Source organism: Hippocampus bargibanti, linkage group LG05 (genome assembly GCF_051943395.1).
Source record: "Hippocampus bargibanti isolate YZ-2025 linkage group LG05, ASM5194339v1, whole genome shotgun sequence".
NCBI lineage: Eukaryota > Metazoa > Chordata > Actinopteri > Syngnathiformes > Syngnathidae > Hippocampus > Hippocampus bargibanti.
Window position 1 is genome coordinate 9,443,371 of NC_142738.1, and position 23,718 is coordinate 9,467,088.

At 40.2% G+C, this 23,718-nt stretch overlaps 1 protein-coding gene across 4 annotated transcripts in view; it reads right to left on the reverse strand.

Moving 5' to 3' along the window:
• Window positions 1–21,814, reverse strand: part of megf11 (multiple EGF-like-domains 11) — a 146,935-nt gene extending 125,121 nt beyond the window's left edge. For all 4 annotated transcript variants that reach the window (XM_088996437.1, XM_088996438.1, XM_088996436.1 and 1 more), the window contains exon 1: window positions 21,646–21,814. The gene's annotated coding sequence lies outside the window, so the exon portion shown is untranslated. The remainder of the gene's footprint in view (window positions 1–21,645) is intronic.
• Window positions 21,815–23,718: the final 1,904 nt, after the last annotated feature.

Sequence of the window (23,718 nt, forward strand, 5' to 3'; positions counted from 1 at the left end):
CCTCACCATGGATTGCGCAATCACTATGCTAACTGTCACTGGTTCGACATAACGTCTGGCCAGAGGCCCGGGGCGTACAACTTTTCCGTCAGGCGTACAACTTTCTAAACGTCTCGGCCCGGGTGGCCGACAACTTCTTCAAGAAAAAAAAGAAAGATTTTTTTTTTCAAATCAAACCTTTGTTTTATTCAATAAAACTAAAGCTACAAGCAAACCGCTACAAGCCACGTGGACTCCTCTTTCTAAGCGCCTTTCAAAACTCTCAATTACACAGGAATTTTGTGTTGCCAAAGGATTCTTTGTAGATATTCAGAAATTTCTGCAATGTAAGGTACTGCTACTCCTCTCCTTTTTGTATCTTCAGAATGATTGCTTTCATTCCCTATTCTTTCTTTCTGACATATGTTAAATGACCACTGAGGGTACCCACAGTTTGTGAGTGCTCTCCTGATATGGTTCTGAAAAACTACAAAGAGTCCTTTGGCAACAGTGAGCAACAATTCCTACTTATTTCAAACCGATAAACACTTTAAGGCAAAAATTAGTGCATCCAAAAGATAGGCTGCCAAATGAAAAACAAAGTAATGTAGTTTATTCAATACATTGTAAGAATGAATAATGACCTGCCACAGGAGGTGCTCCAACATTTCTACACGGCTGTCATCGAATCCATCCTGTGTTCTTCCATCACTGTTTGGTTCGGGGCCGCCACAAAAATGGACAAAATCCGACTTCAACGGACAGTTAGGACGGCGGAAAAAAATTATTGGCACCGCCTACCCACTCTCGAGGACTTGCACACTGCAAGACTCCAAAATAGGGTGCGGAAAATCATACTGGACCCTCCGCACCCTGCCCACCACCTTTTCCAGCTACTCCCCTCAGGCAGGCGCTACCGATCCATGCGCACCAAATCCAGCAGACATTTAAACAGCTTCTTCCCCCAAGCCATTAACTCTTTGAACAGTAGCCCAAATGGAATTGTATAGTGCAATTTTTTTGCTGATGATACTAGTGCAGCGTGTTAGACCGGAAACAAATTCCTTGTGTGTGCTACATACTTGGCAATAAAGATGATTCTGATGATAATATTAAAAAGACAGACCTTTCTCGTGTGCTGACACAATAAAATGGTGACAAAGCATGAAGCGAAGCCGGCGCCGGCCATCTTGCGTTGCCATCTCACTCAGGTCCGTTAACTCCAATACACTGATTTCTACTGTTATTTTTTTTTAACCAATAATGATGAAATGAATTTAACCTTTTCCTACATTTGTGATGTAGATTTTAAATGGAAGCAAAATGACTTACAGGAGCTCACACAAAGCAAGGGAACTGTTCTGTCTGCCCAATGGAGTGACGCCCTATGCGCTGTAGAGTACAAGAACAGAACCTGAGAATCTAGGCGAGGGCACCCTCGGCCTCCCGCCTAAAGAGAGAAACAATGCATACCTGTCTAACTGCGAGACACTGTGACCTTACTAACGGCTCAATGTTTCCTTACTTACTGAGAAAAAAAACATACGCGTGTGTAATATTTTATTGCGCAATTTTATGAACAAAATTTCTAGGTTAAAAGTATTCATGTAAACATGACTGCTTTTAAAAAGTTACAACATATTTCTAGCAATAATCAAGTATGTTCTTTGCTGTAGGGCATTGTTGCTTTTTTTGCTGTGGACAAATTGAATTTGAATTATTTTTTTGCTGTGGACAAATTGAATTTGAATTATTTTTTTGCTGTGGACAAATTGAATTTTAATTATTTTTTTGCTGTGGACAAATTGAATTTGTCCACAGCAAAAAAAGCAACAATGCCCTACAGCAAAGAACATACTTGATTATTGCTAGAAATATGTTGTAACTTTTTAAAAGCAGTCATGTTTACATGAATACTTTTAACATAGAAATTTTGTTAAATAATTTTAATTAGTGTTCCTACAATGTATAATGTTTGTAAAAAAATAGGAATGATATTACGCCGAAAAAAAACAGGGTAAAATGTTTAATTTAAAGGATAACCGACGTCTCCGGACCGTGTCCATAATTTGTAAAATCATTTCAATTCAAATGACTACTACTGAGCGTATTTTACAAAGATTCCATGGCATATACAGTAAAGTCTCGTTATATCGATATCGGTTATATCGATAGTACCGCTTATTACGATACTATTTCTAAGAACGCAAGGAGAAAATTACATGCGCGCAGGGTCGGATATATCGATAGTCCCGGTTATGTCGATATTTTTTCGGACTCCCGAGAATATCGATATAACGAGACTTTACTGTAGCTATATTTTACAATTTAAGACTCACGCTGAATATTCAGGAAGTCTTGTTTTCGAGTTGATGACGATGCCTGACGTGATGTCACATCTAACGCCCCTGACTGAGAAAGCAACACACAATGCATTTTGGGTACTTTGTTTGATCTGAAAACTTCGTGTTGATGGCGAAATTAGAAGGACAACATAAATAACGGGATGGTGAATCGTTGCGTGTTGAACTACTATTTGATACTAGTTGACACAAATTCACAGCAGAAAAATCAGCCCATTTCCAATGGAGCTTGGGCGCCATCTTGTGCATTTTACGAGACGCTACATTGGAGACCTGACGGCTCGAATTGATACGGGAGGACTTCTTTAATCCATTGCAAACATTTATGCTTTCCTCTTCAGAACTATTTGAATCATATTCATAACTGGATGAGTAACAAAAAAGCATCTTCTCCGTATCTGAAGCCGTTGCTTTGATTCTCGAGCAAGGCAAGACGTCCTGCCGTGATGTCACGAACAAGGGGGTGGGACCTTCTGAAACTCTCCATCTCCGAGGTCATTTTGAAGTGGTTTCGGGACACTTTAACTTATTTTTATTGGTATTTTGCATTTGACTAAAAATATCAGCCTACGTGTTTTGAGTATGTTAGATGCTATAAAACGTTTTTCTGATGTCAGTTAGGAAACAAAAAAGTAGTGTCGGTTGTCTTTTAACGGATTTCAAAATAAAATTCCACTTGACCAGAACTTGTCTTCTCAGAACTTTCGTTTCTTCGAGGCTTTTCGCACCGACTTGTTTTCTCGGCAGTTGACTTAGCTTTTTACGAGTAGCGATATTCGTTAGAATATTACTGATAATATTTAAAGATGAAAACGGAATCAAAGATATTTCAAAATTTTACAATTTTTGCGTTTCCCATACAAACGCTCTTGTATGCCGTACACCTGTAAAAATGTGCAAAAATGGTACAGAATAAGGCAAAATACGGCCGGTTGACAGGTATGATAATGACATTAGGTGACCCAACCTCCCGCTACCAGCCCCACCATGTCTCTTGTCATGCCTGTCAGCAGAGACATCTGCATGATTAAAGCTGGGTGCCTTCAGATTGTGACATATTAAAAGTGTAATGCAATTAAACGCCGTGTCCCCAAGCTGGCCAGCCCCTGCACTCCTCCATGAATGTGGTAAGAGGGCCAACATCCTCTCTTTTGGATCGCACATAATATCCCAGGTTCATCTCACTGTTGGTCGTTTATTTAAAATGTGCTTGTACATAAGCAAGTCAAGAGGAAGAAATCACGCGTAGTTGCAATCTTGCGTGGAGCTACAGAGAGAATTCCTGATCAGCGAGGTGCTTTTGTCTTTCTTCAATCGTCTAAATGTGAGTCTGGCGCCGACATACATTTTTTATGAGAATTCATCCCACTGCTCAATCTGTTTGCTAATCACCGCTGATGGATTTCCGAGCTGCCAGATCTGGATTGATCCAAAGGTTACAGGTGTAAGGAGGCAGCACGCAGTGCCAATGAGATCACCAGCGTTGGTCTGCACTATTGTGGCGTATGTGAGGTAAGAGGGGTGGGGGGGGGGGGGTGGATGTGCGAAGGATGTCATTAAGAGTCAGGGCTCATTAGCGAGGCGGTGGTGCTTCCCTTTGCATCAGCGGCGTACCTAACGTGTGTCTGATGCGTTCGAGGCATCGACACGCAGCTATGTCACAACTAAAGCAACACAACTACAAAGTGAACTCTCGACTTCCCGCTACCAGCTGTGAAAAACACTGTTTATCGAAACACTTGTTTAATGGCTCGGCTGCTATTTTCTACCTCTCCATACGTGTACTGACTCAAATTGAAGGTTGTAAATCTTGGAAGTTGTGATATTGCAACAGCAACAGATGCTGGCAGACACACTAGAAACTTCATTCACAGCTGGTTCCCTTGCTTGTATGTTCTCTTTAAATTGTACAGATGGCTTGTGCGGGTGATTTGTGGAGCTTGATTGATGGGATATTTTAACTTTGCAGTCTACACTCTGCCGTTGAACTATCAATAAAGTTGAAACAAATCCATTTTCTCACCATTTCACTTTAGTTTTTTGTTTCAAGCTCTGTCTTCTCCCTTTTGTGTGTGTGATTCTGTTTCTGTACCCCTTCCCCTGCTGTGTGTGTCCCCTCCCTCCTCTATTACGGATCATGACCAATCACGTGCAGCTTTAACCCAAGACTGGGGGTGGGCAATAGAGGGCAAAAAAGCCGGCTGCCATTTCGGGAGCTCCAAGAACCGGCTTGTTCTCCAAGGACACGTCACTCATTGTAGCGCTCCGTGCGTTTCCCCAAAAAATAGTTTGTATGCCAAGATTATATTCTCGCGAATTTAACGTTTGTAAGGCGAGAAGTTCATTAGCTAAAGCAGTGTCTGAAACTCATGACAAAGTTATCGGACACCAGGGCAGACAACTCTGAAAAGTTGCCTGCCCGGCCATAAATTTGCGTGGCCGATTTTACACAACTTGAAACACAATAAGACGACTAATCGCAAAAAAAAAAAAAACATTGTTGTGAAGTATTAAGGATTGATAATCAGAATATATTACATAACAACACTTTAAAATTAAGTAATTGATGTATCTACCACAAATGCTCCCTTGCTTAATTTGTCGTAAATATCCTTTGCTGATGATTTTGCTCCAGTTGTCGTTTGTCTATACACTTCCCGGCAGGTTGTGCAGTGCAATATTTGCAATATTTGCATGTAAACTCCTCTTTTCACAATGCACGTTTAAATTTTGTAGTCATAAATTTTGTGAGCTTCTTTTGAGTCTCTCTTCTGGGGCTGAGGTTTTGGCTTGATTTCTAACCACTTATCCATTTTTCTTGTGTTCTCTGTGCGTCTACTTTTGAAAATGATATGCAAAGGCACGACCTGATAACGCTGGGGAAAGTCCGGGCACAAAGTTATTTGATGCAGGCTTCTGATTGGCTGCCAAATATGTCAATTGCCAAACGAACCGACATTAACAATTGCCAAACGACCCAAAATGTCACCCGAACGAATATTTAGAAATCGGAAAAAAGCAAACGTTTGATTTGAATTTTTTTTTTTTTTTTTTTTCCCCCCTGGAAAAAGTTGTCAGCCACCCGGGCAGAGAGGTTCTGGAAGTTGTACGCCCAGTGTAAAAGTTACACGCCTTGGGCATCCGGGCAGACGTTATTTCAAACACTGGCTAAAGCGTTCGGAAACCAAGGTATCACTGTTTTTTTTTCAGTGTCAACAGCATCCCCACTGGATACATCCAAGTACTGCATTTCGTTTTGCCATACATGCGACAGATTAAACAGCATCAGTCAACCAACAGTCAATTCAACCCATTATTAGTTGCTCCAGTCCTGGGGTGGAAACGGACCAAAGGCCGCAGCTGACATTGTGGTTAACTCTTTTTCCCTGTCTACATTAGTTTCTTTCACTCACTCAGCCTTCAAATCATTACCCAACTTAATATAATCCAACTTCAACTCCAAAGTCATTCATTACGTGCAATTTGGAGGTCGGCGAGAGAAGATTCCATCGTTTGCCATCAATAAGCGGCCTAATGAAAGTGCCATAAGACAAAAACACAACTTTCCTGACAGGGAGTCCCACTCGGAGGCTCCCGGGAAAATGCTGTGCGTCGTTTAACAGGAGCTTAATTCTGGCCACATGGTTTATTCATGCGGCGAGCGCAGATATCACGACTCTCATAAATCACACAGCACGGTGTTGCTGGACATTGGGGCAAGGCGAGGCAGGGCTCACTAATCTCAACACCATCTTTCATGTGAATAACCTTGCCTCTCTGCAGGGCAGGCCAACACGAGACGCAGCCCATTGGAGGAAGCCGTTCCTCATTTATTTTATTTCGTTCACAGCAAGGCTTTGTGAGGAGACAACCACCTTCCTGTTTGCTCTCGGGCAGATGTGGTTCAACTCTCAACCATGCTGAGAAATTGTTTGAGGGGAAATGCGCCCACCTCCTTTTCACGTTTGCTTGGGGAATGCGGAATCGGCCACATGGAAAGGTGTCAATTTATCCGATCGGTGCGGTTGCAAAATATACGACCGTATTTTTAATTCATATAGTTAAAGTTTATCTATATGATAACATAAATAACCCGATGGTGTATCGTTGTGTGTTGCATCAAGACTATTATTTGATTCTCGTTGACACAAATTACCAGCAGACAAATCAGCCAATTTCCAACGGAGCTTGGGCGCCATTTTGTGCATTTTCTGGGTCACTACACTGGAGTCCTGACGGCTCGAATTGATACGAAAGTACTTCTTTAATCGATTGCAAACATTGATGCTTTCCTCTTCAAAACTATTTGAATCATATTCATAACTGGATGAGTAACAAGAAAGCATCTTCTCCGAATCTGAAGCCATTGTTTTGATTCTAGAGTGAGGCAAGACGTCCTGGCGTGACGACACGAACAAGGGGGCGGGACCTTCTGCAATTTGCGATTTCCGGGGTCATTTTATAGTAGTTTTGGGACACTTTAACTCATTTTTATTGGTGTTTTGCATTTGAGTAAAAATATCAGCCTGCGTGCTTTGGGTATTTTAGATGCTATAAAACATTTTTCTGATGTCAGTTAGGAAACAAAAAAATGGTGTCGGTTGTCATTTAAGTTTCTTCAAGTTATTTCCTGGCCAACAGTACCCTCTAGTGGATGTGTAGTAATGTCACGCCACACTCCCAGGTGATTGATTCAAACGTAGGATTACTGAAGGCCTAGGAGTGCCCGCCACTGTAAGAAACACTGCCATCAACTATAGAGCAGGTTTAAAACTGCGCAGAAAGAAAATGAATACATTGCCTCTCAAAAATGTCAAAACTTCCACATTGCCTTCGGAAGCTCCATTATTAGTAGAAAATATGTTATTCACCAGATTTGTCATAAATACAAAACATTTTATACACTGTGGTTGTCCTATCAGGATCGTTTTCCCCCAGTCACTCAGAGTTGCTTTTCTGCCTTCTCTCAATGTCACACGCACACTCATGGCAGACGACAAAATGCGCTAAAGCGGCAAAGCTAACCTAACTCCCCAGTCCGCACGCCTGGAAATGAAGTTGGACTGGAGAAAAGAAAACAAAAAACAATCCAACACCCTCTTCTCATTCTGTGCATGACGTGCATGTACTCGCGGCTGACACTAAGGCACTCTTAAGGCTGCCGCCGCAGTCTCTACTAACTAATTAACCTTTTGGCTGTTATGCAAATTTGCCATTTTGTCACAGCGGAGGAAGGCTTGCCAACTGACAGATTTTTAGAAATAGACAACAAATTTACATGAATGTTTAATTTCACGCTTGACGGGTGGGCAGGGACAAGAGAATCCCAACTATTTCTACATTGCAATTACAATGTCTATTTTACTATAATATGTTGACTTTTAACTCGTTCACTGCCATTCATGAATTTGGAAATTGAAAATATGACGTAGAGCGCCATTCCCGAATTTGGGTTTTGTTTTTTTCATGCTTGGTTGGCGATAAAGCGCAGGCCATGGCTGTTGCAATGTTTATTTCTTTTCCACAAGGGGACAGCATTTCCCTTTTTTCCATTTTAGCGCTGTTGTTAAAGCGCTATATAAACCAATATGCATGTACGTATTGCATTGTATTTTGGACAGCCGCCTTCATTTCAAGCTTATATAACTCCAGACCCATATAATTTAGGAATTAACTCTTTTTTTCTGGTGAAACAAGAGAGTCTACGGTTTTTAACGCTGTATTGAATATTTATGTAGTCCTAAAACTAAATATTCTACGGGTCCTGGAATTCAAGTGACAATGACAAAAATCCTGGCACTGGAGTGGACACATTTTTGCACATTTCAGGCAGTGAATTAATTAAGATGTCTAGTTTCTTGCATGGCCAAAATCACAGCCTCAAAGTTTTTTTAAAGACACAAACAAAATGGACAAAAAATGCAAAAAATAAATAAATAAACCACTTAGACTTTTTGATTGTTGGAAGTGATAAGAAACCACAGGTATCACACTGACAGTAATGTGTTTTGCTGTGCTTGCCAGGTCACCTCTCTCCTTTTCCACACAGGTCAAAAAATATCCAGGAGTATTTCAAGCAAACGAAATGACACACCACAAGGCAAAAAAAAAATAATACAAACACAAACATTGGGCTTATACATGATACTCAAACCACTTTCATATGCCGTATGACAAAGAGAAGGTGGAGGACAAGGTGACAGTGAACAGGCAAGTACACTTGATGCACTCTCACAATGAGATGCTGAAACAACGGTGCGGCTGTCAGGGCAATTTTACACACCACTGCTTTCACACCTCAGCTGTGTAGCCTTCAAACTCTGAACCCTGCATCGTCGTCTTCTGCGCGTCTTCATTTATTTTGTGTCAGCGTCCCAAGATGTGAGACGTAAGGCGGTGAGAAACTCAAGCCAAATGTCGCCGGGGTAAGCAGTGTGTGAAGAAAACAGTGAGCGAGAGAGGGGGAAGAGAAAATATAATAAAAATAGCTCTGTGGGTGTACGCATCAGTTCATTAGGTGCACATGAAAACCCTTCAACGCTCAAAAGGAAAAAGGAGGTTTGTTTGAAGTTGGGAAAAGTGCCACTGTAGAAAAGACAGGAAGCAGAGCTGGAGGTAGCAGAGATAAAGATGTTGAGGTTTTCTTTGGGAGTGACCAGGTTGGATAGGATCAGGAATGAGTACATTAGAGGGACAACTCATATTGGAGGCTTTGGAGAGAATGTCAGAGAGGCCAGACTGAGATGGTTTGGACATGTCCAGAGGAGAGAGACCGACTATATCGGGAGAAGGATGCTGAGCCTCGAACTTCCAGGCAGGAGACCGAGAGGAAGACCGAAGAGGAGGTTTATGGATGTGGTCAAAGAGGACATGAAGGTAGCTGGAGTGAGAGAAGAGGATGCACAAAACCGGGATAGATGGAGGACATTGCTTTGCTGTGGCGACCCCTGAAGGGAAAAGCTGAAAGGAAAAGAAGAAATTTGGAGTTGAGAAAATAGAAAAGCAAAGTTTGACCACACACCTCCACATTAATCAATGAACCATTCAGTGGTTGGATTTGAAGAGCGTTCTCCAACGTTTTTTTTTGCTTCCTTTTTTAGCCATGACTTTAATTTTACGTGAGAAAGATCTCACATTACACTCTCCGCACAAAATGTGGAAAATGGGACTGTGGCGGCTTGGAATTGAAGCGGATTTACGATATGTGGGACAATCTCTTTTCATCAATGGATGCTACAGCTTTGTGTTTGCTTTTAACATTTAGCTTGTAGCAGACATGGACATTCCACCCTGACGTCCCTGATCCACTAGTAAAAAGGACGCTTTGATCCTCTCCTCTTTCATGTAAAACTGCTTCATACATCAAAGAGGGAGCAGAAAGTGCCTAAGATCGAATGACTGTCTGTGCCTTTTGTGTTGTCACATTATTAGTTATTTAGGTTTTTTGTTGCTGTGTTTGCCTCTAAGATGGCGCCGCATGCGTGTCTGCCTTTACAGCAGGTCCTGTATTTTATTTTTCTACTTCTTCCTTTCCAAAAGAGGGTCCAGAATGTGCTTAAGATTGAATGACTGTCTGTGTCTTTTGTGCTATGTCACATTATTTGTTATTTAGTTATTTTTTTGTTTTTATTTCAACTTCAAAATGGCGCCGCGAGAGTGGCTGCCTTTATAGCAGCTCCTGTATTTTGTTTTCTACTTTTCTTTCCTCTTCCTTTCATCACTTTGCTGTTATGAAATGTAAATGTATCCACTGCGACGCTAATAAAAGCGAAGCCAATCCAATTCTTTTCCCCACCACTAATTGCAACAACTTTGATTTAAAATGAAGACTGCATTTCGCACCCAGCCCTCCTCCCCACCCTTTATCTCCCTACTAGCGTAGCACAATCGACCTTTCGGAAACGTGGTCAATACATGAAAGAGAAATGGCCCGACGTGGTCAATGAATCTAAAAATATTCTCCATTGGAATAGAACACAAAGCCGGAGTGGTGAAATGAAAGTGAAATCAGATGAATTTGCATTAAAGTTCTGGGTTCAATTTTGCCATTGCGACCTTTCAAATGTCCTTCAGTCCACTTGAACAAAATACGGCTACTTAGTCAGAATGTATTTTATCAAATGAGCAACAGATAAGAGCTCCATTCAGAGCCTATTTTTTTCTCTGTAAGGGCTATAAAGTCTGACGCACAAGCTTGCACAGCAACCTACTTGCATAACAACACCTCCAAGTAGTAGGACATGTGAGACAAATGAACAGTTAATTATAACACACAATTTAACACTGTTAAATGTCCAATTTCTACTCTGTCTGATCAGATTCAGCCGCGGGGTGGATGGATCATCTCGGCAGTGGATGGGTGCTATTAAACACAGACTTAGAAAGTACAGTGATACTTCGGTTTTCAACCATAATCCGTTCCAAAAATCTGTTTGAGAACCGATTTGTTCGCACTTCCCATTATAATCAACGTAAAAATGTTTAATCCGTTCCAAGTCTCGAAAACAACTTTTTAGAAGCACTGTTTTACAGCATGAACTGTACACACATGCAATACAAGAGCAGGTTATTTGTAAAATATTTTAAAACAAACTGTGACATGTTTGATTTTGACCAATTTTGGCAGAGATCTCAGGCAAACATGTCTGCTTCTTCGGTTAAAAAAAAAAACATACACAATACAATTGCGTCGGTCACAATGAGGAAGGCACGAAACAAGGTGACGTATGGGGAAATAAGAATAAAAATACATTTCACTTATAAGCGCCTTTCAAAACTCTCAAGGTCACTTTACAGTCATATGATTAGTTCTGACGTATAAGGAAGTGGAGGATAGTTCAGTGCCGCATTCAGGTGCGCTCAGTTTATACAACGGCATAGAAACTTAGAATTGGACACAAATTGAGACGGTCGAAAACCGAGGTTTAACTGTTGTGTTTATTTATTTATATTTATCATCTTCTTCTTTTCCTTTTGGCTTTTCCCTTCAAGGGGTCGCCACAGCGAATCAGTGTCCTCCATCTTCAGAGGTTTGCTTCAGATGTTTGTTTTGGCCAAGCTTTTACGTCGGATTCGCTTCCTGACACAACCATCGGGCATGGGACCGGCACAATCACATGGCTTGTGTCCCCTTGTGGCGACAGTTATTTATTTATATTTATAATACTAATATTTTTTTTGTTCAGTGCAGCTATGCGAGTTATAATATTAGAAACAGTCTGTTTTGCACAAATAGGCTCCAAAACGGTGGGAAAATTGAAAGAGAGCTCTTTTGATGGGCTCAAAACATTTTTAAATGACGGAAATGGAGTACACCTCGCACTTGTGAAAGATCTTTGCGTTTTATTCCATGACACCCCCCCCCCCCCCACCTCGACGTGCCATGACGGCTTCCAGACATGATTATTGCTGGCTGCACCATGTCCTGAGTACCCTGACCTGCTGCGACTGCTCAAGCGTTGCCAGCGTGGGGCCAAAGGAGATGCGACACACTGCCATGCGGCTGTATTATTCAAGAGACGCCCCTGTCGAGTGGGCGGTTATTCAACAACCAAATCCCAGATGCGGTTTCCACACGTGCTCCCTTCACCATCCTGACAGCCGAGCCATTCATCACACGCAAGGTAGACGGGTGCTGAATATGCGCACGCATGAGCTTTGTGTTATTGGGCTGAAATGGCCTCGATGATAGTGCGGAAATCCATCAATAGAGTTTGGACATGGGCCAGGGTTGACTTGCTAGCAATGATTGAATAGGCGAGGCTCAGCATGCGGCCGAGATTTGCTGATACGATGAGACACGCAAAATATAAAATGCAGCAGTGCGGCGAAATGACCTAGATGGAATTCCCTTCTTGGTCATATTCAAAGAAAGACATTGGACATGATAAGACAAGAGTTGTGTTTAAAACTCTGCCAAGTTCGTCTTATCAAGACATATGTGATAGGTAGATATTATTATTGATCTGCATGATATCTTGGATTTTTTTTTTAAAACCAATGCCAATTCTCATATTTAGTAGTTAAGTTCCGATATCTGATTAATCGTTTGACTAATTTTATATGCAATATATACGTACATGTTAAGTGAATAAAATCATTTTGAAACACTTTGGAATCGAGTTCAGCACAGCTTTTGAGTTGAAAATAAAGATTAAGAAAATAATCTCATACTATTACGTGGATTGCAAACCAATACTGTTTTCCCTCCCCCAGACAGAACCTTACATTGGTGCCCCGTTCTTTATATTTTGTTTTTTTTAGAAATCAAGGCAGTGTCAGAGGCAAATTTAACCGGCAGGCAGCAAGTCCTGTATTCCTCTGTGGGTCATTGTTCAGTATGTCTCTTTGAATGGATGCGACTATTCCATTTGGCTGTATTTTATGGTGAAAAGAAAATAAAGCTTATCCTATGTAGATATATATTTTATATCAGCAAATAAATAGTGTATATTCCGGAGTATAAGGTGCACCACCAACGAATTGTGTACTATCAAACTTGTTCCATATAAGGCACACCGAACTATAAGGCACACCTTCAATGAGTGAAGACCATTTTCCAAATATAATATATACATTTATATAAAAGTCTTCCAAATATAAGGCGCTACAATAGAGCCTGGGGTCACGTTTTATATATCCCAGCATGGACCGTGCACTATTTCTTCCGGAAACCGAGTAGTTGCGACACCTGTTGTGGCTCAATATTATTTCATATATAAGGCGCACCAGCGTATAGGGCACAGGGCCATCTTTTGAAGAAAATCAAGGCTTTTGGGTCTGCCTTATATACCAGAAAATACGGTAAATATATATTTTACATTAAAAGCCTCTTATCTTTATCAGACAAAATAAAAATACTTCCAAAACTCATTTGGAAATGGCTGGAAGTCAATGAGTTCATCTCTCCTCCGTCGTTAGGGAAATTTAATTTTTACCGGACATTCTTAGTGGATTATAATTCATCATTAAATCTGAATATATTAATGGGAATTATTCACTTCCAATGTCGTTACCACTCTTTTCTGTCTGATTTATTGAACCTGTTTTGGGACAGCAGTTACTACAGTGCACAGTTTATGTTATCGGGTTCCAGAGGTGCATGAAAGGGTTAATATTGATCTCTCTTTCACATTAGGGGAATCAAAAGGTATTATAAACTTCAGATGTTTTACATAGTATATATATACACATACATATATAGCCACATACATATACACATATATATAGATACACACGATTTATTTAAATCAAGTGTAATGATGTCCGATGCAGTAATCAGAGCCCAAACATGGACTCCAGCACCAGGACTGGTCTTCTGCCCGTCACACCGTAGACTATTCATCATGCGACTTCATGACACTCCATGATATAATGTGAAGTCTAATTACAGTGTCACCTACAGGAGCGAAACACGGCACAATCACCTGACCCGAGCGGTTCACACTGGGGTCAGCTTCACATGTTCATTACACGTTTCATCAGGAGAGCCTTATTACTTCATCAAGCGTGCGCCTTTCGTTCATCCTCACCCTTCAAGCTTCTGTCTTTTGTTCACGTGCCTGATAAATTATTCAATATTCATTAAATAATATTTGATGAAAAGGGAGCAGGAGGGGCAAGACGCTAATGCTAATTTATGACTTTGACGAATCTTCGCCGCTGTAGGATGTTGGAAAATGATATTGTTTAAGCAGGGACTTTTTTTTATTGTTGTTCCCCGTCTTACTTCTGAGGGCTTTGTTGGGCATCTTGTTAACCTTTTTGTTTTGTCAAATAATATTAAGCAGTAAGTGTATCTTAGTTACACTGTACGGTATTATAAGCACATCTAATAAGCTCAAATCCAAAGGGGATGAAAAGTTAAGCCTTTGTGAAGATAATTCAAGCTCATTTTGCATGAACCGTGTAGCATATTAGTTATCACCTTCACATGCGGTTATAGTTTGCAGTGCTGGTGCTTTCTCCTATCTTTGTGACTACTTTATTCCCTGTTTACGATAGCTGTCCATGTTAAGCGCTTTGTTCCAGCTTCAGCTGTTGTTCAAGCGCGATATAAATCAATATGTATTGTATTGTCTTGTATTGTATAATATGCCCGAACCGTGTCTAACGATTCAGTCAGCCAAGCAAGAACACACAAAAAAAAACGAGTTTCTTATGATGTACGTACAAGCATAATTCAATGAAACCTGCAAAGTTGTACATAAACCTTCAAAGTTGTGACAGTTTAATGGCGAATTTAACAATTTATTTCACCATTTTTGCCGATTGTTATGAACGTTTTAATATTATTAAACCTGCGCAGACCAGAACTTAGCGCATCCAAGTTAAAATGCAGTTACCGGGTTTAATTCCAGCCTTGGCCCTCCTGTGTAGAGTTTGCATGTTCTCCCTGGGTTTTCTATGGGTACAGTGAGACCTCAACTTACAAACACCTTATCTTACAAACTTTTCGTCTTACAAACTTCAAATTTCAGAAAATTAAACCTTATAATAAGCACTATTTTCATAATACACACCCACCACGGCTGGCGGAGTGATCTTCGGCGGAAGCACACAACCGAACAGCACCAGAGGTTAAGTTATCAACAGTCCTTATGGAAGGTGACTCTCCTTCCATAAGCCATCAACGACCATCAAAAAGGTACATAAAACTTTATTTTACAGCACAGTTTATTTCTTTAATGACAGTCCTCATGTAATGTGCCTCTCACAACAGCAATTCCGTTTGTCCTTCGACCTTCAAGGCCATTCCATCAAGCCATCAATGACCATCACAAATGCAAATAAAGTGACTTTATGATACAATGCAGTGTATTTCTTTCATTACAATACAATAGCACATTTATTATACATAGAACAAGGTATGTTGTGTGTAGTTTTAAGGCTTATTTAGTTGAAAAGTATATTTTATGGAAACCCGGGAACGGATTATTCCCATTTTAATGGTTTCCTATGGGAAATCGTTTTTTGAGATACACACTTTTCGCCTTACACACTCTTGTCTGGGAACCAATTAAGTTCGTAAGTTGAGGTCTCACTGTACTCTGGTTGCCTTCCATCTTCCAAAACCATGCATGGCAGGCTGATTGAACACTCTTAATAGTCCCTAGACGTGAGTCTGAGCTCGAATGGTTGTTCGTCTCTGTGTGCCCTGCGATTGGCTGCCAACCAGTTCAGGTTGCCCCCTTTCCATACCGAAAATGACGAACAGGCTCCAGCACAACTCCCTGCGTTCATTGTGACGATGAATCAGATCGCAAAATGGAATGGAAGACATTTGAATTAAAACATTCCCCAATCATATTCAAAAACACACCGTTACTAAAAGATGGCAGTGCACAACAGGTCTTCATTGCAGTCATCGAATCAATCCTGTGTTTGGTTCGGGACTGCCACAAAAATGGACAAAATCCGACTTCAACAGATAGCTAGGATGGAAACAAAATCATTGGCACCGCTCTACTCACTCTCGAGGACTTGCACACTGCAAGAACCAAGACAAAGGCACAGAAAATCCTACTGGACCCTCTGCACCCCGCCCACCACATTTTCCAACTACTCTCATCAGGCAGGCACTACCGATCCATACGCACCAAATCCAGCAGACATTTAAACAGCTTCTTCCCCCGTCACCATTAAATCTCTAAACAGTAACTCAAATAGAACTGTATAGTGCCTCTTTTTGCAAATCCAAATGTGTGTTCTACAAACTTGGCCAACAAAGATGATTCTGATTCTGAAAAGGAGCACAATTTTACAGTACCGTACAGTACAATAATATGAAACACCATTTTGGAGGAATAAAACCTGCTGTGTTTTTTGATGAACACTTGCGCCTACTATACTACCCTCAACTGCCACCCCTGGCAAGACTTTGGAGACCCCCAGCGAAAATGATTGAATTGGATTACATTTTCAAAGTCCGCTATAATTAGTGATAAAAGCCTATTTATTTCCTCTGCAGATGTACAAGCGGGAGGTAACTGGGCGTAGACATCCTGATGAAGATGAAGAGAGGATTTTTGCTGTCTAAGGCTTAATGGTGAATGATAGCCTTATCGACTAAGCACAAACACATCCCCCAAATGCACACACGGAGCCTCATTGGTGCTCATTTCGACATCATCGTGCTGGAAAATAAATGTCTTTGACTTGGAAGTAAGAGTGGAAATGACTCTGAGAAGCTTTGTCCCGTGGACGCGTCAATGGGAAAAAAGTCACACTTAGGAATGTATGAGTGTCTTTAACTCATTAATCCATTCACAAATTTATTTGGGAATTGAAAATATGACGTAGATTGCAATTCCTTAATTTGTTTGGGTTTTGTTTTTTTCATGCTTGATGCCGATAAAACACTGGCAGAGGCCTCTGGCAATGTTTTTTTTCTTTTCCACAAGAGGGCAGCATTTCCCTTTTTTCCATATTAGCGCTTTGTTCCAGCTTCAGCTGTTGTGAAAGCACTATATAAACCAATATGTATGTATTGTATTGTATTTTGGACAGCCACCCTCATTTCAAACGCATTTTACTCCAGACCCATATAATTTAGAAATTAACTCTTTTTTTTGATGAAAGAAGAGACTGTAAGGTTTATAACACTGTACTGAATGTTTATGTAGTCCTAAAATTCAATATTCTGTGGGTCCTGTAATTTGATGGAAAATTACAATAACCCTGGCACTGGAATGGACATGTTTTTGCAGTGAATGAGTTCAGTATCTCAGTTATCCATTGACTGTAAAGTGTCCTTGAGTTTTGAAAGGCGCTTAGAAATTAAATGTATTATTATTATTTTTTTTTATTATTATTCTTATTCTTATTATATATATCACCCTCCCCTAAAAGAAAAAGATCAAATGGAATTTGAGTGAAAGAAAAATATGTTGTGCGCATTGGCTCATATAACTCCAGACCAATATAATTTAAGAATTAACTCTTTTTTTCTGATGAAAGAAGAGAGTCTAGGGTTTCTAAAACTGTATAGAATGTTTATGTAATGCTAAAACTCAATATTCTGTGGGTCCTGGAATTCAAGTGACAATGACAAAAACCCTGGCACTGGAGTGGACACATTTTTGCACATGTCTGGCAGCGAATGAGTTAAACAAGAAATTAATGAGTTCATTCGTCAGTGCAGACGTCCCTCCCCTGAAGGGGTGCGGAGAACCATGGTGCACCTTGGGAAAATTGGATTAACATGGCGCCGTACTGGAGCTTCCGTATCTCCAAAAATCGGCCTGCCTTTACCGTTTGCCCTCCTCGCTTACATATCAGAGCGATGCAATCTATTTCTCCGCAGAGTGCCGGCTGACCAACATGACCGTCGGCAAGTGTCCAATTATTAATTAAATGCTCGCACCCGTAATCAGATGCAGACACGGTCAGACCTGCGAGAGAGAGAGAGACAGCTAACAAAGCTGAATTTAAATTGCTGATGTCGGACAACGTCTGTGCCGTTCAGCTGAGTCACGTGGGACTTGAACAATCTATCATCGTTTTGCACTTTGACTGCTGTTAATAAAACATTGTAGTGTGCAACATCTACTGTATTTTCTTCAGCAAGGGCAATTTTTCTTCAGGCTCAGCAATGTTGTATATTAAGGTTGTATAATAACAATACGTTCATGGGGAATCACCTTATGGGCCCTTGCACAATATCATACGGTCAAAAACGGGCAATACAGTGATACCTCGGATTACGAACTTTTCGGTATGCGAATGTTAAATTATGAAAATGTTACCTTGGCGTACGAACTTTACCTTGGCATAGAACTTTTTTCGTACACGGAGCTGCCTCAATGCGTGATGTGTCGTTCGTGAACGAGCCCGTTCTAACAACAAAATGACAGCCGACTGTTTTTGTCCTCTATTTCCCGCCTCCAGTCTTCGGTTAAAGGCACGTGATTGGTCAAGAACGCAGCAGTGAGGGGAGGTGGTTTAAACATTAAAGTGACAGGCAGATGATAGTAAGAGAGAGTACAGAGACAAGCCATCTGTACAGTTGCAAAAAGCTTTCAACCCAGCTAAACACAACACAATTGATGAGGAACTAGATAAAATAATCACAGAGAAAGCGCCTTCAAGGTCCTCAATTGATGGTGAAAGAAGAAGGTTACGTTCCTCTTCAAGTGTTTAATGCTGATGAAACCGCCCACTCCATCAAGTCATCAACGACCATCACAAAGGTAAAAAAAAGACTTTATTATACACTACAGTTTATTTAAGTACAATACCATAGCACATTTATTATATATAAAACAAGGTATATTTATAGTTTTAAGGCTTAGAAAATTTGAAAGTAGAAAATTATGTTTTATGGGGACATGGGAACGGATTTTTCTCATTTTAATGGTTTCTGGTGGGAAATTATTTTTGGGGATACACACTTTTCACCTTACACACTGTCTGTGAACCAATGAAGTTCGTAAGCCAAGGTATCACTGTATTTTGTCTTAAAGATGAGAATATTTTGATTTGGGGTCTACTAATATTTTTAGATTTGGGGATCCTAATATTTTAGGACTTTCTCTGGTAAACCAATGTGTGATGAGATCAGTGGTTCTCAAACTTTAAAGACCACAATTCGGAAAAGACTCAGCTCTCAAAACTGTCACGATCAGAGGCAACAATCTACATCATGAGCCTAATTAATCATAAAAAATGTAACAAGTAAAATGTATTGAAATGATTGAAAAGTTCTGTTACATGATGCATAATTTGAACATCGATACACAAAAATGAGGAGGTGGGGTTGAAATTCACTCACGCTAGAAATATATATATATATACACACACACACACACGAGAGTGGCTGCCTTTCCAGCAGCTCCTGTATTTTGTTATCTTCTTTCTTTCCATTCATAACTTTGCTGCTGTGAAATGTACATTTCTCCACTGTGAGACGAATAAAGGTACATCCAATCCAATACATATACTTATACAAATACATATGACTGAATTTTATTCTGTGAACTACAGTAAAGTCTCGTTATATCGATATTCAAGGGAGTCCGAAAAAATATCGATATAACCGGGACTATCGATATATCCGATATCGATATAACGAGACTTTACCGTATTGTTATTGGCCTGAAAAAATACAGGTACAAAAAAAACAAGTCACTAAATTCCATTCTGGTCCAGAACTCCATTTTTTTTTGTACAGCAGAGAGAGAAGAGAGGAGCTTGATGCTGTCTTTACACTTGCTCTGCACAAACATCAAAATGCCGCAGCTTTCACAAGCAAAGTGCAGGCCCTCTACCGCCATGTATTTCATTAAGTTCTCTTAATGCACTTGTTATGGCTCCGGGGTGTTTGCCAAACGTTCACTGTGTTTTTTTTTTCTGAAATAATAAGAGCTATCAGTCAGGGCAGAGCAAAAACAGCTTAATTCGCAAGATAAAGGTCATCTGTGTTGTTGCTTTTGAGGCGTTTTGACAGACTAGAACAAAACAACCCGAGTTGAAGTTTGTCTTGAATTATAACAATATATGTTGCGGTGTTCACATGTCATTGAAAAAAAAGGCGAGGGGGGTTGGGGGTTCAGAGTACTGAGCTCTCTGAAATTAGTTGGCCTTGCAAAATGGACATACACTGGACATCATTAGGCACACTGCACAGCATACGGCAGCATCACCAGATAAAAGACTAATAAAGCAGAAAGCAGACTCGTGGTTATTCTTAATGAATTAATAGTGCGCATGAACGGATCCAAATGACCATGCAGATAAATTTGTGGCCCTATTTTTTTTTTCAACTACAGTATATTCAACCGTTGTTAAAATGTCATCTTAAAACAAATCATTTCCATTTTTCCTAATCAACACGGAGAATAGGAAAAAACACAAGGAGTGAAAGCAAAACGTCCTTGGTGAAATGTCAAGCCTCTCTCATCTCAGACGTTCACTCGTAAGCACTATTTTCCCGTATTGATTAAAGACAGGATTTCCGATGGATGAGTTTTACTGCACTAATTATCACAAACACAAAATGTTTGCACGGCTTGTTTTGCCCTTCATATGTCTGCTTTATGATAGCTTAGTCATCTCGTTTAGTTTGTCCACAAACACACGGGTAGATTTCTGCAACAACACTGAACATTTTTTTACTGTGAAAACGTTAAAATGGAATATAATTATTGGGCAAAATCCGGTTGAGCATTGTTTACTAAAGAAATACATATATAACTAGGAAAAGCTTTGGATTTTTTTTCCCCATGAGGCAAATTATTTGGACCGACACACGCTTTTTAATTGGCGAATTGCCGATTGTAAAAATGTTTAAACAAGCAAAGATTTCATGAAATAAAATTAATTCAGTTTTCCCAGTATTGATCCATTTAATACAATATAAGCATTCACTCATGTAAAGATAATTCAATTATGATTAATGGCTTTGGGTAAACCAAGGCTAAAATATACCAGAATATATGCACCTCGAATACAATATTACAATGTTTTTTCGCTGGATTGAGGGTGGGGGGGGCCGTTGTTTTACTAAATTGGCCAGATTTGGTGTTTTTATTCTCCCACAAAGAGGGAGTGTGTCCATTATTTAACAAGGAAGACTTTGGCGAAGCGACTAATGGGAGTTTAATCAGCTTCGGTAGCCTGCAGTCCACTGCCACCTTGCGGTTAAAATGTGTAAAAGCACGTATGCGGACATTGAATCTTCATTTCCGAATCAGCACATTCATCACTCGCCCTCATCTCTAGGTCTCATTGAAAATAAATAATAAACACTGGGGGAAATTGTAACTAAATTTAAAGTGAGACTTAACATTTCACATGAATGAAAGAATGATAAGTAATTAAGTGTTTAATTGGGGAGCAAATGAGGCGTTTTGGGGCTTCGGGCTGTTGCGCTTAAGTTCACTATTGAGCAACCCTGGAACACATTTAAATGTTATTTTCATGACTACTGTATACGTCTAAAGTAAAAGCGTTGCTGGAGCACGAAAACTGAGCGACACAATGCGTGGAGCTGGCAGTAAATTGAAAATCTCTCCTCGCTGATCGAGCGTTTTCCCCCTTCATCTTTTGGCACACGACGGCTCTTTTCATTGCATGGACTCGCCAACAGTTCAATTAAATAGAAAGCCCGATTTATCACAGCAACCAGCCAGATAGCTTCCCCCCAAAAACCCCACCAGGAAAAAAAATGACGTCGCGCTTCAAAATCGTTGAAAAACAAAAACAACCAAATAGAGCAGAAGTACAATCGCCGGTTTGTCATCATTGCATGTCAGTGCCAATTCAAATAACACATTTCGACTCAAGTAGATAAATTCAAACTCACCCGCGGTGGATCAGGCTTGGGACGCAAAGTTGTCAACCTCAATAAATGAGATATTTCCGGGTGGTGCCGGTGTCACGCTTTTCCATGATTAAATGCAAGTTCGGCATGCTTGGTGCTCCGACCTGAGTCGCAGGATTCAGCGGACTGCCCACTTGTTCTCTCTTCTCCTTCTCCGTCTTGTTTCTTTTCCCCCCGCGGATTCTTATCTGAAGCTCAAGCGCGGCCCACTTTAAACTGCAGTAACGTCACACCAGCGGATGAGGCCACGCCCATATTCATCCGACACACATTTGTTTTGTTTCACGTTAAAAACCGTGGTGGGAAGTAACTGTACACGAAGTTTTATGGTTCCCGTACTTCAAGTACTTAATTTGTTTACGTCTTTTTACTTGAAAATAGAAACACACGGTATACTTACAGACGCCTTACATTCTAAAAATGGGCCTTGGTATGTTTTTTTAACCCACACAGAAACTCAAAAAATAAACATGGCCACCATGTTGATATATTCATTGATTTCCACAATTTTGGAGATCCAGACCAGGAGACTTGAAACGGAATGACTAGTTGAGTGGCTCGTGTTTGTTTTCATGAAAAGGACACTTTGATCCTCTCCTCATTCATCTAGAACCGCTTCATACAACAAAGAAGTTTCAGAAAGTGCTTAAGATTGAATGACTGTTTTTTGTGTTGTGTCACATTATTTGTTATTTTGTTTATTTTTTTGTTGTTGTCTTGACTTCAAGATGGCGCCGCAAGCGTATATGTATGCCTTTACATCTGTTCCTGTATTTTGTTTTTCTACTTCTTCCCTTGCTTTCCTCTTCCTTTCATAACTTGGCTGCTGTGAAATGTAAATTTCTCCACTGTGAAACTAATAAAGCCCAATCAAATCCAATCCTGTTATTTTTCTCAATACACTAAATGCTTGATGCCAGCCCTGATATTAATGTCCAATCTCCTAAAACGGGCTAGGATGAGAAGTAAAATGAGGACAGTATAAAAAAAAACTATGGACCAAGTGGCAAATAAAAGACAGAATGAGAAAGTGACCGTCATAAAATACTCCAATCCCTACACAAATTCAAATATCTTTCATCTCGTAAATATGTGACAACAGAAATGCGACTAGCAGAAAAAAAACTAAGACTGTTTCACTTAACGACATGGCATAGTTAACAACTCGGCTAACTTTAGCTAAAACAACTTATTCCAGTGGAGATTCTAATATCATCAAATGACATACTTTTGATTTGTATTCCTTCTGCTCCTGACAACTGGCAGCAACAATCAATATAATGTGGCGGAAGAGTGAGTAAATTGGCTGGAAAGGATTAATCATCATCAAGAATGAACACCTAAGTTCGCAGATGAGGTAGAATGAGACTTCTTGCAGAGGGCACTTTTTTTCGCAAGAATGTTTGAACCAGGAAGCTTGCTACAATACCGCATGTGACTTCAAAACAAAGATATCTGGTGTTTGCGTGTTTGTGAAATGAAGCCCCCTCCCCCCACACACACACTCATTTCCACACACCTAGATGCCTTTTGAACATCCTTGCAGTCACACTTTTCTGTGTTCTCTAAAAAAAGTATATATTTTTCTCGCATTCCACCCTCCTCCTTCTTCCTTCCTCATTAAAGTGCCATCTGTTTTTTTACAAAAGGTTCAAAGATTGTTAGTTTCGGACACATCACAAAATATGAAAGCTTCTGTTGGAAAAGGGTGAACAAGGGGTGACAAAGCCTCCTAACTCTGACACTTATAGATGTCAATCATGGTGACATCTAAGTGTAATATTCACCGACAAGCGGGCGCCGAATAGGTCAATGGCTGATTCTCCACCTGAGCTCAATGACGTAAATGTCTTTATTCTATTCAATGTAACAAACAAGGCCACAGATTTTTTATTGGTCAATTCATTAATACGTCTGTGTAAGCTCTCAGTCGTACATGAGTGGTCCATTCATGAAAAGGTTTCTTCAGCCGTCATCTGTACTTCTTTCAAGGTGTCGGACGTTTCGCTTCTTATCCAAGATGCTTCTTCAGCGAACTAAAGTCTTGCTGGTAGT